The following is a 20,351-nucleotide window of genomic DNA, read 5'->3' on the forward strand; positions in this document are numbered from 1 at the left end:
TTTTGTTACCTTTATCCAAACTCACCTCATTACATTTTAGTATGTACACTAAATCCTTTGCTTTTATGTGCCCTCGCTATCATATTCTTCATCATCCACAGTCTCCCTGTCCATCTCCTCTCCTCTCTCTCTGTCCATCTTTTCCTTCCCTACCGCAGTCTATCTCCTCTCCCTCCCTCTGCATCTATCCACATGTATAGCCTGAATGATATGCTTCCACCGTCCACACACAACAAAGTCATACAGTGCAGCCTAAATGTCAGAGGTAGAAAACACTTTTCTGTTCATATCTGTGGTGTTACAGGAGTTAGGAGGTTCTGAACCCCACAGTGCTGATTTTCGTATAGCAAGAAATATATAAGGTACCAAATTTGTTTAAGAGGAGATTCTGGACAGGCAAATACATTTACTTACATACATATATCCACACATACATACATCCATTCATATATACGTACATACAGACATACACATACATCCTGTTTTACATATATAAAGCTGTAGATGACGTTACTCCCACCTACTTTGTATGTATTCGCTGAAATGTTCACGATTTGTGTAAATAAGCATCTAGTACATTTTGCACAAACTTTTTGCATGCCACCTTCATGGTTTTGCAATTTGAATTGCCAGCAGTGTACATGGTTTGCTCCTACTTCTGGTAACTATAAATACATCATTACTGACAGTTAGAAGTAGTCTTTCCCCCCCTCTTGCTACAAACCACATTGTGAGCTGCATTGAAAGTAGCATAAAAATCCAACTAAATCCGTTGTTTAGCCTTGACATATAGATGATTCTTAAATCACGTAGCTTACTTAGTCAGGAGCTCTAAATCTATTAATTACAACACTTAAAACACAAAAAAATTTTGGGATACTGAATTGAAGCATTGCAAAAGAAGTATTCCGAGACTTTATTGCCGCTCTTTTACAGCTAATTAATTACGTAGACATTCAGATATAGCTCTGCATATTTAAATATAATGTTTTTAGTTCTAAACCTCCTGGACTGTTTATTGTGTTAACAGGTCAACAATATGTTAATATCAGTATTACATCATTAGGGATATCCCTCAAGATGTCACATGTTACGCTAGTAATATGAATTTATTTCAGTGATCACGTCACCTGTATTATTCTTCTTAAACTACTTTCTAGTGCGTGTCTATTGTTGTTCAAATCCATACTCACCAGAATGCAAGAGGTTTGATGTAACATCTGTAAATATGGGTAATCTACCCATGAAGGTAGCTCGTCACGTGTTGTAAGCGGACGACATTTACTCATAATACACTATTTATAGAAAATATTTGCACAATTGCTCCTATACACTTACTGTATTGTAGACTACACTACATCACATGCTGAATCACTTAATGGTAAAAGAAATGATTTTATAGTTACTGTTCAACAGTATTTCCTGTTACCAACTCGTTTTTATGCTTCACTGGAACATTAATCTTGAGAAAAACATTTTGCTTCGTAATAGGAGTCAATTGAATTAACCAGTGTTTGCTTCCAAAGTAAACTGACAGTCGATTGTGAGATTCCCCCAGTGGTGGAGAGTGGTCAAATATTTGCCCGCTCCGGCGCCACATCAAAGTCTAGAGCACAATGCCTTCAATATCTCGCGCTTCATCTCTATCGATTTTATCACCTTTAATAATTCAGCGCTTAGGTTGCCTAGCTCTGCTGAGGGATTAACTGTAGTCTACCTAACTTTGAACGTGCCTCAAGCCCTCATGTTGCTCTCTCTTGCTATGATTTACATGAAGCTAGATTTTGCTCCAGGCTTTGCTTATTGTGCAGTTTTTCACAAGGTAAAGTGCCCGCCTACCAACTTGCAAGTTCTTCTGCGATTTTTCCACTGTCTGTTGCTTATATCCTGAAAAATGCAGTTTCAAATGCGACTATTGCGTTAAGAAAATGCATGTCGTACAAATATCTGAGAGTACCAATGCATGAGACTAAGAATTGGGATAATGATATAGACTCGGCCACAGGTGAAGCAACTGGCATCCTTAAATGAAATGGTAAACAACTGAGGTAATCTAATTAAATACAAAATGGATAGCTTACAAAACAGTACGACTGCGTAAGCTGGGATTGTGTGACATCATGTGGGATAGATGTCAGGTTGAATTAAGAAGTCACGTCATTAATTGGTTTAATATCCCTGGGAGTATACTCAAAACCTTCGAAGAACGTGTTCCGGAGAAAGCATAAGAAATGTCTGCGACTTTCTGCGCATTGAAAGTAATTTGATAGTAAAATTGAACTAAATAGAGCTTTTATAGTCATTCTTCTCACGTTCCATGCCCCAGAGAAAATGAAGGAAACCATGATATATCGGATAGTACAATGTGCCGAATGGCACACACTCCGTCCAGTAGTGTACCACATTGTGAACTGCATAAAAACTAACACGAATGACAGCCAATTCTGGCGTTGTTTGCCTACCGATGTTGCCGAGCGGTTCTAGACGCTTCAGCCTGTAACCGCGCTACCGCTACGGTCGCAGGTTCGAATCCTGCCTCGGGCATGGATGTGTGTGATGTCCTTAGGTTAGTTAGGTTTAAGTAGTTCAGAGTTCTAGGGGACTGATGACCTCAGATGTTAAGTCCCATAGTGCTCAGAGCCATTTGAACCATTTTATGGCGTTGTTTAACCTTAGCAAAAGCATGGCATCTAACTCATCTAACTCTAATAGAAAGTATTTAGAGGACTGGCAATTTGTTTACTCAGAAGAATCTCAAAATCATTGCGACATAGTGCTTAGAATTTGCAAAATAAAATTTTACAGAGGAAATATGTTCATCAGATATAAATCTAGACCAGACCACAATAGAATGACATGTATAAACCCTACCAGTAGACAAGACAGTGAAAGACCGTCTTCAGTCTGTTACTATAGCCTGCCACGTCGTTTCTTACATTTTACGTTGCATTTCCTTAAGTCTCGGCAGAAACAAATTCATGAAAGGCGGAAAGTTGATTGCCCTCTGTGACTTGTCTTTTGTTAAAAAAAAAAAAAAATCTGCTAGCTTGTCCTGAAAAAGACAGGTTCAATTCAGACAATTCACGGCGTGGGATTTTGATAGCTGCAATCTGCGTGTCGCTGTATCACGACGTGGGCCCGAATGGCCACACAAGGCCGCAAACGAGGAAGGAGTCGAGTACGAATGTACAAGGTGTCCCAAAAATGCTACGAAAAACTTCGACGGGCCGTAGAGGGTATATTGAGGAACAAATCGAGGATAGTAACCTCAACCAATGATGCTACAGAGCGTTGAGCTTACAGGCGCTGGTGCCCGCCTCTAGACCACCCCTTCGGCAGCAAACGTAACTTTCTACGCTGGCGTACCATAGGCGGAACGTGTCGCAATTCGTTTGTTATTCACTGATCACGACTGATTGCCACGATCACCAGTGGACAAGATAAAGGTAGGCATGCCTTATCTCCTATCAACATGATGATCTGTTGCTCAAAAGTGTCATACATCAAGATAAAAGAGCATCGCATTCGTATTTGACAAGGCCTTTCCACTCCGCAGCTAATTCCGTCTTCATTATTAGTGATAGTGGCAATCGTTCACGGTCACTGAATAACAAGCAACATTGCCAGACGTTTCGGCTGTGATCCGTTAGCGTACAAAGTCACATTTGCTGTCAAAGCGGTGGTCTAGAGGCAGTCGCCAGCGCCTGTAACTTCGAAGCTGTGTGAGTTGTTGGATGAATTTCCGGAGACGGGATCGTATCCTTGATTTGTACCTCAATAAACACTCTGCAACCTCTCGAATTTCGTCGCAACATTTCTGGGAGCTCAGTATAAGCAATCAATCAGATGACTGACCCAGGACCCTTTAGTATTGAACAAATCATCTATGCATCCGTAAGCAGCCTTGGAGTTAGTAGCAGCTTAGCTTTTTACTATCTGAAACACAACGCATTAACATCAGTCGCGTGCGCCCAGTATTTCGCTCGCTCGGACGAATGTAAGTACCCGGTGCCAAGACTGCAAACCAACACGACCACTCATGTAGTAAAATTCACCGGAACCTCCTCCTTTGACAGCTGTATTTGCTCTCTATTATTCAAAACTCTCTCTCTCTCTCTCTCTCTCTCTCTCTCTCTTTCTCTCCAGCTTCATCATAACGGTTTCAATGCATGATCTCTGTGTCATTTTACATCGCATGACGTCAGTGAAGGCTGTCCTCGGCTAAATACTGTGTTCACTTTGACTTCAGTTTCATAGTATGCAATAATTCTGTTATTCTTATATCTTTCAAATTAGTATTGCTATATCCTCTCACGTTTTCCGGTATCGCAACAAATCAGGCACCCGTGCATGTGCGCTGCCAGTACGAACTTTGCCGAGGCCTTGCACGGTCGGATACTGGATAGAAAATGAATTTAAAATCCGGGCGTCGTGTTGACACTTGCCATGCCCTCAAATTGGGACAAGCTCCTTTTATATTAGCGAAATGGGATTGCGAGAGCTGTGGAAAACAGCAGAGTGTGACAGACGCAATCTGTATAGGATAATGCGCAAACTGTTTCTCTGTATGCCAGAAAATCACAGTAAGCAGGACTGCCTTCCACACGAGAGGTATGCGCTGCTTTCACTATCAACTGAAACACCGAGATTTATCATAAGCTGAGAACGCATTCTGGGAAACACGAGTTTTCACAAACATTACTTCCAACTGTCCCTATGAATATTTATGCGTGGATCCTCACTTACTTAAAGGTTACTAAATGAAATATGATGACTAAACCAATATTATCTTGTAAGTTGAAATGTAATGCTATGAGGATAACCAAGTTAAACGCCGCTCATATGATCTGTGAAAGTAGTTTAGGTAACACTGTGCCTTCTGCGACCTATTGAAGTCCGGATTTAAATCCTATCTGGCTATTAGGGAATGTTTTTAACAAACAATTAAGGACCCATTACTATCTTCAAGACGATGGAGGCGACTCATTGCAAAGAAGCTGAAGGAGATTCTGTTTGCAGCATCATACAGTTAGATAGCTGTGCCAGATATTATGGATGCACATCTCGCCTTATTTCTCGATAAAAATCAGAGCTTCCAACAGTATCCACTATTTCCTTGGTCAGGAAAACGGCTGATAGTTAGAGAAGTAAGGGAACGCATTGTTGTACACACTGATGCCCACTGTGATCAAAGATTACGAGTATTTAGCACCAATAATATTAAACGTCAAACACAATTTCATTGTACACCTGCCTAATATCGTGTAAGGCCCCCGCGAGCACGCAGAAATGTCTCAAAACGACGTGACATGGACTCGATTAAAGCCTGACGTAGTACTGGAGGGAATTGACACAGTTCTTTCAGAGCTGTCCATAAATCCGTAAGAGTACAAGGGGGTGGAGATCTCTTATGAACAGTACGTTGCAAGGCATCCCAGATATGCTCAATACTCTTCATGCCTGGGGAGTTTGGCGGTCAGCGGAAGCGTTTAAACTCTTAAGAGTGTTCCTGGAGCCATTCTGTAGCAATTCTGGACGTCTGTGGTGCCATATTGTCCTTCTGGAGTTGTCCAACTCCGTCGGAATGCACAATGGACATGAATGCATGTAGGTGATCAGACAGGATGCTTACGTACGTGTAACCTGACAGAGTCGTATCTAATCGTATCAGGGGTCCCATATTAATCCAACTGCACACGCCTCACACCATAACAAAGCCTGAACAGTCCCTTGATGACATGCAGGGTCCATGGATTCATGAGGTTGTCTCCATGCCCGTACACGTCCATCCGCTCGAAACAATTTGAAACAAGACTCGTCCGACCAATCAACACGTTTCCAGTCGTCAAAAGTCCAATGTCGGTGTCGACGGGCCCAGACGAGGCGTAAAGTTTCGTGTCGTACAGCCATCAAGGGTGCACTAGTGGGCCTTCAGCTCCGAAAGTCCACATCGATGATGTTTCGTTGAATCGTTCGCACCCTGACATTTCTTGATGGCCCGGCGTTGAAATCTTCAGCAATTTGCGGAAGTGTTGTACCTCTGTCACGTTGAGAGATTCTCTTCAGTCGTCGTTGGTCCCGTTCTTGCAGCATCTTTTTCCGATCGCAGCGATATCAGAGATCTATGTTTTATCGGATTCTGATATTTAGGATACACTCGTGAAATAATCGTACGGGAAAATCCCTACTTCATCGCTACCTCGAAGATGCTGTGTCCCATCGCTCATGCGCCGAATATAACACCACGTTCAAACTCACTTAAATCTTGATAACCTGCCTTGTCGTAGCGGTAAGCGATCTGACAGCTGCGCAGGCACTTGTTGTCTTATAAAGGGGTTGCCGATCGCAGCGCCATATTCTGCCTTTTTACATATCTCTGTATTTGAATACGCATGCCTATACCAGTTTCTTTGGCGCTTTATTGTATAAAACGGTACATACTACCCAGTTGGGACTGCATCACGTGGCAGCCTCATAGATACACTGCACAGGTCGTGTTATTACAGGTACAGTCGAAATGAGTACGTAGAGGAAACTTATACAAGAGAATATTCCTAGTAAACATAGGCTACGAAAAAAGCCATCAGAAGGTCAAAACAAGTTGCAAAACGACTCACAAAAGTCATCTCTATCATGCAAATATTGGCAATTGACGCAAAATAACGAAAAGTGTGAGGTTATCCACATGAGTGCTGAAAGAAATCCCTGAAACTTCAGTTACACGATAAATCAATCAAACCTAAGGGCCGTAAACTCAACTAAATATCTAGGAATGCATCAGGTGGAACTGACGGATGACATCGAAAAAGTACAAAGAAGGGCAGCTCGTTTTGTATTATCGCGAAATAGGGGAGATAGTGTCACCGACATGATACGTGAATTGGAGTGGCAATTATTAAATCAAAGGCGTTTTTCGTCGTGACGGTATCTTCTCATGAAATTTCAATCACCAGTTTTCTCCTCCGACTCCGAAGACATTCTGTTGGAACCCACCTACATAGGAGAAATGATCATCACGATAAAATAAGAGAAATCAGGGCTCGCACAGAAAAATTTAAGTGCTCGTTTTTCCAGCGTTCCATTCGAGAGTGGAACGTTAGAGAGACAGCTTGAAGTGGTTCATTGAACCCTCTGCCAGGCACTTTATTATGAATAGCAGAGTAATCACGTAGATGTAGATGTATATGTAGGAATTACAATTACAGACAACTTAAATTAGAAAGAACACATAGGAAATGTGTTGAGAAGACGAACCAAAGACTGTGTTTTACTGGCGGAATACTTAGAAGAGGCAACAGATCTACTAAATAGATTGCATACACTACGCTTGCCCGTCCTCTTTTGGAGTATTGCTGCGCGGCCGGGGATAGTTACCGAATAGGATTGGCGAAGTACATCGACAAAGTTCAAAGAAAATCATCACTTTTGTACTATCGCGAAATAAAGGAGAATGTGCCACTGGTATGAAAGAGATTTGGGGTGGACATCATTAAAAACAAAGGCGTTTTTTTTGTTGCGGCGGAATCTTCCCACGAAATTTCAATCACCAACATTCTCCTCCGGATGCAAAAATATTTTGTTGACGCCTACCTGCATAGGGAGAAACGCTCATCATAATAAAATAAGGGAAATCAGAGCTCCAATGGAAAAATAAATCTGTTCATTTTTTTCCATTGGCTGTTCCATAGAGAATTATTATGAAGGTCATTCGATGCACCCTCTGCCAGGCACTTCAGTGTGATTTTCAGAGTATCCATGTAGATGTACAGGTAGATCAGCAGGGCAGGAATACACCAAAGTTTTTTAATATCTCGATAGAAAAAAATCCAACCATTTGACGTCGAGGGACCTTGTAGGCCACGATTGATACGGTTGATTTCCAATCGCTATTTACCAGTACTTAGGTATTTGCAAGGATGGTAAAATCAAACGAAGGCAGTTTATCATCATCGTAACTTACTCCTTACCAAAGATGTTTCGAAAGAAACGTCATCTTTGACTTCAAGAGAGTTGAAACACTGGTATGGTTGCACTTGTGCATATGCTGTATCAAGGAAACAATTGGATTGCAGACCTATCACTTTTAGGATTGTTTGCATTTCGTTGTCCTCTACTTGCCGCTTCCGTTAATACCTACAACAGTCAAACACTCTCTATGCGTGCATGAACAAATACACTATGGCATACACCAATATTTCAGACTGTTTTCTAGGGCACACAGTCCGATAATTAAAATAAAAATAATTCCCCACACGCGGTTCTGGCAAAGGTTATCTGGAAGGTTTCTTCTTGTTGCAGTGCAAGTGCCGGAACTAGAAATTCCCTGAAAATTATTCCAGGTTGAGCTGTTATGTGCGACACTACCAGATCAAATGGCTCTGAGCACTATGGGACTTAACATATGTCATCAGTCCCCTAGAACTTAGAACTACTTAAACCTAACTAACCTAAGGACATCACACACATCCATACCCGAGGGAAGATTCGAACCTGCGACCGTAGCGGTCGCGCGGTTCCAGACTGACACGCCTAGAACTGCTCGGCCACAGCGGCCGGCACTGCCATATCGCCTGGAATTTGGCTGAAAAGAACTGGCGAATCTCGGGCAGCCCACTTCTCCACTTGGAGCAGAAGAAGAAGAGAAAGCTATGCAAGTCTCGGCGTCTGCTACCAAGCATTTTTAAAGTTGTTGACACACATTTCTATACTCGAAACGTCTTTGACGATTAAACCCAGTAGGTTGAAGTGAGGGCGAATATCTGTGTTTGTTCAAGCTATCTACATAACATACATAAGATTTTGTTTGTGCTTTGTGGGTAAAAAGTTAAAATTCTAGGACTCAGTAATGAATGAGACCGAAAATTAATGTGTGTGTCAGCAACATTAATGGAGAACAGGATTCGCACTCACCAAGGAACGGAAGCAGGCACCGTTATCGGAAGATGGTATGGGGGTATGTTTCTAACACGCTTTATAAATCGGAATAAAGACACAGCTAGTGAAGTCTCATCGTTGGCTCAAATATAATCTCTGGTCGCAGTGTCTATTACTATGTCAGCTACATTACGTATGATTCCGTTACTAGTTCATGGTCAACTGCTTTCATGATGAAGTCAGTGAAGAATATTGTCAAAGCCTCGTATTCCCATACAGAATTAACAAGAAAAGTTCACAGACAACATTTAATACATTAAATCTTATTGTAAGAATATCTGTGGAACAAACAGTTACCATTCAGCATTCAGATTGCCACCATAAGTCACGGGACTCTATGCCACTGTTGAAAAGTAAGTTTTGCTCTCAGAAGTAATTTCGATTTGTGTTGGTAGCAGCTGCAATTATTCATCATTGCTTTTACTAACAAATAAATGGGAAGCGACAAATCAAACAAGGGGCTGGCCAAAATACGGAAACATAGCGAGAAATCCACGCTTGAAAATAAATGCCGATGCTAGCTAAGCCTGCAAGTTGCGCTGACGTATGTGACCGCGCCCTACACTTGTGTGATGTCCTCAATACGTTTCAATTGTCAGTCTTGTTCAGAACAGCTTTCTGTGTAGCTGTGTGTGCATTATGTCAGAGCTAACTGAATTCGAACGCGGGCAAATTGTTGGTACCCGTCTGGTGGGTGCTTCCGTAACCAAGGATGTCTTTGGTGTTTCAAGAGGCACCGTATCGAAGATTCGTACTGCGTACAGGGAAAGCGGAAAGACATCATCTGGTAAGTCACAACCCAGGTGGAGCTATAGTGACAGACTGAAGAGCACTGTGATAAAATATAAGGTGATGACAGCTGCAGACGTCACTGCATAACTGAATGTTGCACTCGCGAACCCTGTCGGCAACAGAACAACATATAGGGAATTGCAAGGCGAGCTGGGATTCCAAAACCTCTCGTAAGTGATGCAGAATCCCGTAACAGGAAAACGTGGTGCCGAAGTCGTGAAACCTGGAATAGGGAGCAATGGGAAACTGTAATTTGGTTGGATGAGTCTAGTTTCACACTGTTTCCAGCTTATAGCTGAGTTTACATCTCAAGAGGAAACACGGCGGGGATATGGAGATGATGTGAGCAGCCATATCGTGGTATTCCATGGGCCCCCGGATATTCTGCAAGGTCGCATACTGCCTAGGATTTTGCAATCTCTCTGGCTGATCGCTTCCATCCTCTGATTCAATGTTTGTTTCTCATTGGTGGTGATGTGTTCTAACACGACATGGCCCCTGTTTACATAGCTCGGATCATACAGAACTGGTTCTGTGAGTTTTGTGAGCATAAGGATGAATTACTGTACCTCTCCTGGCCATCACAGTCACGAGATCTCACTACTATGGAGCCTTTGAGGTCTATTCTGGAGAGAAGTGTGCTTCAACGCAGTCCATCTCCATTGTCGTTGCCTGAATTTGACGACGAGATACTGGCAGAAGTAAAGCTTTGAGGAAGGCGCGTGAGTCGTGCATGGGTAGCTCAGATGGATGAGCACTCTACTGCGAAAGGCAAAGGTCCCGTGTTCGAGTCTCGGTCCGGCACACAGTTTCAATCTGCCAGGAAGTTTCATATAAGCGCACACTCCACTGCAGAGTGAAAATCTCATTCTGATAATTGAAGTAATATCCCGCCTACTTCTAATGTTAAAATGTGTTAATATAAGGGGCATTCAAATGAAAACCCAACGTCAGGCACAAGGGGGCAACATATGGCTCCATTCAAAACTGATCACCACATGCTCTAAGGCACTTATCCCACAGAGAGACGAGAAGTTCAGTTCCCGTTTCTTAGACTGCCGTCGGCCGCTGATCGATCTACAACCGCATCCACTCTTGAACTTCCTCGTCCGACAGAAATCGACGTCAACGCATGTCTTCTTCAGGTATCCAAAGACGTGAAAATCACACGGTGAAGGATCCGGGCAGTACAGAGGATGTTGGGGCGTTTCCCAACCAAACCGCGAAAGCCTAGCCGTTGTCCGATTCATGCAACAGAATGATTCCTCCCGACAGCATTCCAGGGCGTTTTGACTTCATGGAGCATCGCAGTTTCTGCAAAGTGTCTTCATAGGGCTACTCTCTGTTGGCAGTTATACACTCCAGGAACTCAACGAGCAGATGGCCACTACAGTCGAAGGAGGAGGTCATCATGACCTTACAGAACTTGTGTGTCTCAGCTTTGGATTCCTTTGGCGGGGGAGATGTAGTACGTTTCCACTGTTGGCTTTGCCCTCGGGCTGTTCGAATGCTGTCAGATGGAATTATCCTCTTGCATGATCATGCCCGCTCTCACACTGCCAATCGGACGAGGGCTACGTTTCAGCGATTTGGTTGTGGGAAACTGCAACACCCTCCGTACAGCCCAGATCTTTCACCATGTGATTTTCACGTCTTTGGTGACCTACAAAAGGTCGTGAGTAGACGTTGGCTTTAGCCGGACGAGGGAGTGGAAGAGTGGATGCTGATGCGCCTTCGTCAGCGTCGACTGCGTTCTAGCAACCAGGAGTTGATCATCTCCTCTCCCAGTGGGATGTATGTCTTAACGAGTGTGATGTATTTTTCAATGGAACCGTTCCACTGTACCGTTGTGGCTGGTGTTCGATTTTCATTTGACTGTTCCCTCATAAAATCTGAGGGCTGTGTGATGTATATGGGTGACAGTAGTCGAGTCTTAATTATATCACCGAAAATCCTTTAACATGAGAAATAAAATGTGACCTGATGTGTTTAAGTTCAAAAGGACCTGGTTAAGAGGATACAGGTTGACACTTATTAAACTATACGAAATAAAATCGTCATAACTTCTGAACGGTTTGCGTTAGGACGTTCAAACTGCACGGTTGGCCGCGGGACATAATAGGAATTAGTATGCGCACGCGCCTTAACGACGAAGCCCGCTTTCATTTGAATGGGTTCGTCAATAAGCTAAATTGGTGCATTTGGGGGACTGAGAATCCGCATTTCACGATCGAGAAGACCCTTCACCCTCAACGGATGACTGTGTGGTGAGCAATGTCCAGCCACGGAATAACCGTTGGTTATTCCTTGATGTCACAGTGACTAATGAACGATACGTGAATGTTTTGGAAGATGATTGCATCCCCGTTACCCAAAGTAACCCTGATTTCGACAAGATGTGGTTCGTGCAAGACAGAGTTCGACCTCATCGAAGGAGGAGAATGTTCGATGTCCTGGAGGAGTTTTGTCACTGTAGACTTGTACCACTGGAAACAAGGAGAGGATGTTGTTTGGCGGCCCGTATCCCCGTTCTATAATACAACTGCACACATGTATTAACAGGGTTTCTTTACTGACATAAGCAGGAAGCTACTTAACTTTAGATAGTCAGGGTTTTGTGATACAAGCTCTTCCGTAATAGTCCACGTTAACCTCACTGCTGGTGAAGCTACGTACACTACTCTGGTCGCTAGGTACTGATTGACTCTGAGTTAGAGGCTGAGCTAACTGCGACTGCGGCTCCCACTGGGCTGCGATTGATGACTCGATTCGTTGTTTCACTGGATGACTGACTGAGCCTCCGGTCCGCTGTAGCGATCTAAATACTAGCGGTCGAGAGGGCGTTGGCAGTGGGTTGCTTGAGAGTGTATTTAGCCTCTCTCCTGACGGGCGCTTTGCTTGAGCCTACTATCGGTCTTCTTGCAACCTCTTTGCCGGCCGGTGCGATGGCAACAGCTTACGCCAGCACAAGGAGAACTTTGCGGACAGCATTCTGGCTCTGGAGTACCCAGAAGCCCCTGGCATGAGCCCCAACTGGCCACCATTTTCTTAGGATCTGAACACATGCTACTCCATTTTGTGGGGCTATATTAAAGACAAGGTGTACAACAATAACCCCCAAAACCACTGGTGAGCTGAAAACACCAGTTCAAGAGGTCATGGTCAGCATCGATGTTTCGACACTTCAGCGGGTCATGGAGAATTTCGCTATTTGTCTACCGCACGTCTTCTCCAATTATGGCAGGCATATCGAACATGTCATAACCTAAATCCGAATATCTCTAGCGACGTTTAAATGTTGAATAAAGTGTGTGCAAGCCGTACTTTGTAACTAATTTACGTTTTTTTCATGTAGTTCAATAATTTTCACCTTGTATTTGCGTGTTCGCGACGTACTTTCTGATGCTCTGCGCCAACTGTAATTTATTTCGCGAATTTATTTATGGATTTCAGACTCATTTTAATACATTCAAAACCAGGCACAGTCTTGGACATCCACCATTTATTCTTATAAATGCTCTTTTGGCCTGGTCCTTACTTCTATATTTTGCGTGGACTTACGTTCTCTGTTCTGCTTCCAAGGTACGAAAATGTATATATCCCCTCTAGATTTTGTTTCCTGTCAGTAACATTTACTCCTCCAGTACGTCTATCTGTCACAGCTTCTTCTTACTAATGCGGATATCTTAAGCTATGGCAAGCACATTTTCCGCTACGTTTAGCATAAAACTCATTTCCTGTTCACTTTCGGTTACCACTGCTGCCTCATCAATAGACAATATCGTGCTAATTTTCTAGATGTCCTTAAATATCAGTCCTTTAACCCTAGCAGTACCAAGGCATTTGTCCACAACGCGCATTACTAAGGGTGAAGACTTGAAAAAAATTACAAAAATCTAAATTCGTTAGTTGTTGTTGAATTATATTAACAACATGCGTTTTGTAAAGGTACTGTTGTAAAGATACTGATGAGTAACTGGGGTTCAGAACCTGAAAATAGCTTTTAGCAATATCAACACTCTGTCAATAACATGTAATACTTACTTCATGGCCACCGTAAAAAAATTAAGAAACGCATGTTTAGCTCGTTGTTTTTGTCTTTTACTCTCAACATAATTGTTAAAGGGCTATTAATGTGTAACTAATGCCCTCAAACTGGAAGTACTGAATACGACGTTTATTGCGAAAAGTGACATTTGCTGCGGAGATTTAAATTCTTTTTCTTCCAGTTTCATGAAAAAATTTAAAATTAGTCTGGAATCTTATAAAAAAATTCAATATAAATATATACAGTTTCTTTAATTGTAAAAGTCAGTAAGCGAATAGATTTTCAAGAGATGGGCTTAGAATACGCTCCACCCCTTGTTACTGCGAGGGTCGATTCCCTCATTCTCTTTTCATTTCTCTGGTCTTGACAACTTACACAAATCTGTGAGTGTAGACTTCTGTAATGCGCTTTGAAGAAAGAAAAAAAAATGGCTCTGAGCACTATGGGACTCAACTGCTGTGGTCATAAGTCCCCTAGAACTTAGAACTACTTAAACCTAACTAACCTAAGGACATCACACACATCCGTGCCCGAGGCAGGATTCGAACCTGCGACCGTAGCGGTCGTGCAGGTCCAGACTGTAGCGCCTTTAACCGCTCGGCCACTCCGGCCGGCTTTGAAGAAAGAGAATAGGTTTCCATCTCGCTCTGTTATCGATACCACACAGCCTAAAAAAAGGAGAAACTTTATCTTTCATCCCACATTATACAACGCCTTCGCGCAACAATTAGTTCCGAAATACAACCCCACTTTCATTCTATGGGCTTCGTATACACAGTCGTTTCGCAGTGTGTGTATACATGTCAGGTGCTTGGCGGCGCTGCAGTAGCGAATTTAAAAAAAAAAAAAAAAAAAAAAAAAAAGAAAGAAATGGCCACTAGCAAGTAGGATCCGCGCGCTGAGGGTTCGGGGGTGGTTCGGTGTAAAATTAATTATATATACAGACAGTTTATCCATCCTGGGAATTGGGAATCTTAACGAAGCTGTGCTGTTATCGATACCGATACTGGCGAGATATCAGACCTTAGAATTCCAAGACCATATCAAAATCTCTACAGTATTTCCACGGACCAGCCAGGACATACGAAAAGAACTGAGCAGGTTGCATCAGTTTGTATATGTAGAGAGAGAAAATTTATTAAAACATTTATATTTACTTACTAAAACATAACGACAACTTACATTTTATGTTTGCATGCAGTAATGTTCGTCCGACGGATGATTAATGCAATGTATGTTTAAAAAAAAGATATTTTTATGCGATATAATTACAGTTTAACAAGTATCAGATTTTTTACTTTACTTGTAGTGTGAAACCTTGCTTTTTTCCGAATTTCATGCTTTTAGGTCAAGGAGAAGAACGCTGTTGGTTGTAATGGGAGACAGATAACTTTCAAAAATAATATTAGAATTGTATATAAATACCTTCAGATGCTGACGGGCGTTGATATATATCAACGGGGCAGGTGAAAATGTGTGCCCCGACAGGTACTCGAACGCAGGATCTCTTGCTTGCGCGGCAGACGCTCTATCCATCTACATTCGTACTGTGTGGACATGCAAGGTGAGAATGTGGGTCTCGCGGGAGGCGTGCGCGAGATAGTCCCTGCAATCGCACAATCCTATGCGCCCTCGGCGGTTCAGATGGATAGAGTGTCTGCCGTGTAAGCAGGAGATCCCGGGTTCGAGTCCCGGTCGGGGCACACATTTTCACCTGTCCCCGTTGATATATATGAACGCCCTTCATCAGCTGAAGGTATTAATATATAATTCTTATTTCATTGTAGATGGACATATCCAAAAGAACAGACACCATATCCATCTGTTTCAAAAATAATTTTAAAACAGGGGCACCTACAGGAAGAACAGTTGTACGTCATTTATTGACAATTCATACAGTATACAGCTTTTAAGTGACGTGTTAAACACCTTGCTTCTAGCCAAATTTTATGATTCTGGATCAACAGAAATAGCCTACAAGTTCTGATGAGTGACTTTGCGAGTTTCAAAAGATGTGACATACATGGCCGTATATTTTGCTTGCATTGATTTAGAAGCTTAAACGTTTTACAACGCCAAGGGACCATAGACCTTAATACGTGACATAAAATTGAGCTTGGTACGTCTTCCCGTTCCTGACAAAAAGGTTCTTATAATAGTACAATTGTAATAGTCGGACAGAAGGCAGTGTTTATTGCAATGAGCAGTTCGTGTACCTAGCGGTATACATCTACATCTACATTTATACTCCGCAAGCCACCCAACGGTGTGTGGCGGAGGGCACTTTATGTGCCACTGTCATTATCTCCCACTCGCGGTTCGCGGGAAGAACGACTGCCGGAAGGCCTCCGTGCGCGCTCGAATCTCTCTAACTTTACATTAGTGATCTCCTCGGGAGGTATAAGTAGGGGGAAGCAATATATTCGATACCTCACCCAGAAACACACCCTCTCGAAACCTGGACAGCAAGCTACACCGCGATGCAGAGCGCCTCTCTCGAAGAGTCTGACACTTGAGTTTGCTAAACACATCCGTAACGCTATCACGCTTACCAAATAACCCTGTGACGAAACGCGCCGCTCTTCTTTGGATCTTCTCTATCTCCTCCGTCAACCCGACCTGGTACGAATCCCACACTGATGAGCAATACTCAAATATAGACCGAACGAGTGTTTTGTAAGCCACCTCCTTTGTTGATGGACTACATTATCTAAGGACTCTCCCAATGAATTTCAACCTGGCACCCGCCTTACCAACAATTAATTTTGTATGATCATTCCACTTCAAATCGTTCCGTACGCATACTCCCAGATATTTTACAGAAGTAACTACGACTTATCTTAGAAGAAAGATTAAGGAAAGGCAAACCTACGTTTCTAGCAATTGTATACTTAGAGAAAGCTTTTGACAATGTTGATTGGAACACTCTCTTTCAAATTTTGAAGGTGGCAGGGGTAAAACACAGGGAGCGAAAGGCTATTTACAATTTGTACAGAAAGCAGATGGCAGTTATAAGAGTTGAGGGGTATGAAAGGGAAGCAGTGGTTGGGAAGGGAGTGAGACAGGGTTGTAGCCTATCGCCGATGTTATTCAATCTGTATATTGAGCAAGCAATAAAGGAAACAAAAGAAATAAAAACTTTGACGTTCGCCGGTGACATTGTAATTCTGTCAGAGACAGCAAAGGACTTGGAAGAGCAGTTGAACGGAATGGACAGTGTCTTGAAAGGAGGGTATAAGATGAATATCAACAAAAGCGAAACGAGGATAATGGAATGTAGTCGAATTAAGTCGGGTGGTGCTGAGGCAATTAGAATAGGAAATGAGACACTTAGTTCCCGGGTTCGATTCCCGGCGGGGTCAGGGTTTTTCTCTGCCTCGTGATGACTGGGTGTTGTGTGATGTCCTTAGGTGAATTAGGTTTACGTAGTTCTTAGTTCTAGGGGACTGATGACCATAGATGTTAAGTCCCATAGTGCTCAGAGCCATTTGAACCATTTTTTGAGACACTTAAAGTAGTAAAGGAGTTTTGCTATTTGGGGAGCAAAATAACTGATGAGGGTCGAAGTAGAGAGGATATCAAATGTAGACTGGCAATGGTAAGGAAAGCGTTTCTGAAGAAGAGAAATTTGTTAACATGAAGTATAGATTTAAGTGTCAGGAAGTCGTTTCTGAAAGTATTTGTATGGAGCGTAGCCATGTATGGAAGTGAAACGTGGACGATAAATAGTTTGGACAAGAAGAGAATAGAAGCTTTCGAAATGTTGTGCTACAGAAGAATGCTGAAGATAGATGGGTAGATCGCATAACTAATGAGGAGGTATTGAATAGAATTGGGGAGAAGAGGAGTTTGTGGCAGAACTTGACTAGAAGGAGGGACCGGTTGGTAGGACATGTTCTGAGGCATCAAGGGATCACCAATTTAGTATTGTAGGGCAGAGTGGAGGGTAAAAATCGTAGAGGGAGAGCAAGAGATGAGTACACTAAGCAGATTCAGAAGGATGTAGGCTGCAGTAGGTACTGGGAGATGAAGAAGCTTGCACAGGATAGAGTAGCATGGAGAGCTGCATCAAACCAGTCTCAGGACTGAAGACCACAACAACAACAACAACAAGTACTACTACCAGTGTTAGTTCCGCTATCATGTAATCATACAGTAACGGATCTTTCTTTCTACGTATTCGCAATACATTACATTTGTCTATGTTGAGGGTCAGTTGTCACTCCGTGCACCAACTGCCTATCCGCTGCAGATCTTCCCGCATTTCGCTACAATTTTCTAATGCTGCAACTTGTCTGTATACTACAGCATCATCCGCGAAAAGCCGCATGTAGCCCTGAGAGACGGCCGGCTGAGGTGAGCGCGCCCCCTGCTGTTGCAGTGCGCGTGTCGCGGCCCGACTCGCGCCTGCCGGCCGGCGCCTCGGTGTGGGTGTGGTCGGACGCGGGCGCCGTGGCGCCGCCGTGGGACGGCGTGCCCTGCCGCTCCGGCGCCGCCTCGCGCCTCCCCAGGCCGGCCGACAACGCCAGCTTCACCTGGGCCGCGCCCCCGGGCCCCGACCCCTCGCTGCCTCACAACGTCACCTTCCGGTCAGTGCCACTATCTCCACGCCAACAGCCATTCTAGCGATAGCAGTTATCAATGAAATAATCTGTTTTCGTTTAAGGTGTTTCTTTTTTTTTTCAGTTTAAAATGACTGTTAAAATTTCTCACACACTGAAGAGCCAAAGAAACTGGTAAACCTGCCTAATATCGTACAGGGCCCCCGCGAACACACAGAAGTGCCGCGTGTTGACGTGTCATGCACTCGACTAATATCTGAAGTAATACTAGAAGGATTTTAAACATGGCTGAAACAGCAACTGTTTAAATTCTTCACTGTAAATGATAACAGCCCTATAGTTGCAGTATAAAGATTAATAAAAATTCTTGACCAAGGTTTCGGTATATCTAAATATACCTTGATCAGAAGTAAAATACACTAAAATCACATCCTGCACTGGAGATACGTAAAAACAATTGTGCCAAAGGCGTCGTCAGTAGTTGAAACAGCATCTCCATTTATACAACATAATTATGGAGAGAGGGTTGATGCGAACACAGTATAGCATCATTATCTCACCTGTGAACTGATGAAGGTATATTTAGATATACCGAAACCGTGGTCAAGAATTTTAATAAATCTTTATCCTGCAACTGTTTGGCTGTTATCATTTACCATGAGCACTGGAGGGAACTGACACCATTAATCCAGCAGGGCTTCCATAAATCTTTAAGAGTACCAGGGGGTGGAGATATCTTCTGAACAGTACATTACACGGCATCCCAAATATGCTCACTAATGTTCATGTCTGGGGAGTCTGGAGCCCAGCGGAAGTGTTTTAACTCAGGAGAGTGTTTCTGGATCCACTCTATAGCAATTCCGTGCGTGTGGGATGTCGTATTATCCTGCTGGAATTGCCCAAATCTGTCGGAATTCACAGCGGACATGAATGGATGCAGGCTATTAGACAGGATGCTTACGGAAGTCTCTCGTGTCAGAGTCGTATGTAGACCTGTCAGGAATCCCATATTAGTCCAAGTGCGCACGCCCCTTTACCATTACAGAGCCTCCACCAGCTTGAACGATTTCCTGCTGACATGCAGGGTCCATTGATTCATACTCATATACGTCCATACTTACATACGTACCCGTACACGTCCATCCGCTCAATACAATTTTAAACGAAACTCGTCTGACAAGGCAACATGTTTCTTGCCATCAACAGTTCAATGTCGGTGCTGATGGGCCCAGGAGACGTAAAAATTTGGAAAGTTGTAGTAAATTCCTTTGTGGCCAAATTTCTGTGGTCATTGGTCCCTGGGCTTACACACTACTTAATATAACTTAAACTAACTAAAGACAACACACTAACTAAGAACAACACACACACACCCACGCCCGAGGGAGGAGCCGAACCATCGACGGGGGCAGCCGCGCGAACCGTGGCAAGGCACCCTACACCACGTGGATACCCCGCGCGGTGTCAGGTGAGGCGTAAAGCTTTATATCGTGCAGTCGTCAAGGGTACACGAATGCGCCTTCGGCTCCGAAAGTGTGTATCGATGATGTTTCGATGAATGGTTTATTCGCTGACACAATTTGTGAAAGGGTTGCACTTCTCTCACGTTGAAGGATTCTCTTCAGTGGTCGTTGGTCCCGCTGTTGCAGGATCTTTTTCGGCTGCAACGATGTCGGAAATTTGTTGTTTTACGGGTTCCTGATATTCACGGTACACTCGTCAAACGGACGTACGGGAAAATCCCCACCTCGGAGATGCAGTGTCCCATCGCTCGTGCGCATAACACCGCTTTCAAACTCAGTTAAATCTTGATAACCTGCCACTGTAGCAGCAGTAAACGATCTGACAACTGCACCAGACACTTGTTGTCTTATTTAGGCATTGCCGACCCCAGCGCAGTCTTCTGCCTGCTTACATATCCCTGCATTTGAATACGCAGGCCTATACCAGTTTCTTTTGCGCTTCTGTGTAATAACCGGTTTAAAGAAAAGATTTTCTGTTTTTTGTTGCTATTA

This window comes from Schistocerca serialis, chromosome 4, assembly GCF_023864345.2.
Source record: "Schistocerca serialis cubense isolate TAMUIC-IGC-003099 chromosome 4, iqSchSeri2.2, whole genome shotgun sequence".
Lineage (NCBI taxonomy): Eukaryota > Metazoa > Arthropoda > Insecta > Orthoptera > Acrididae > Schistocerca > Schistocerca serialis.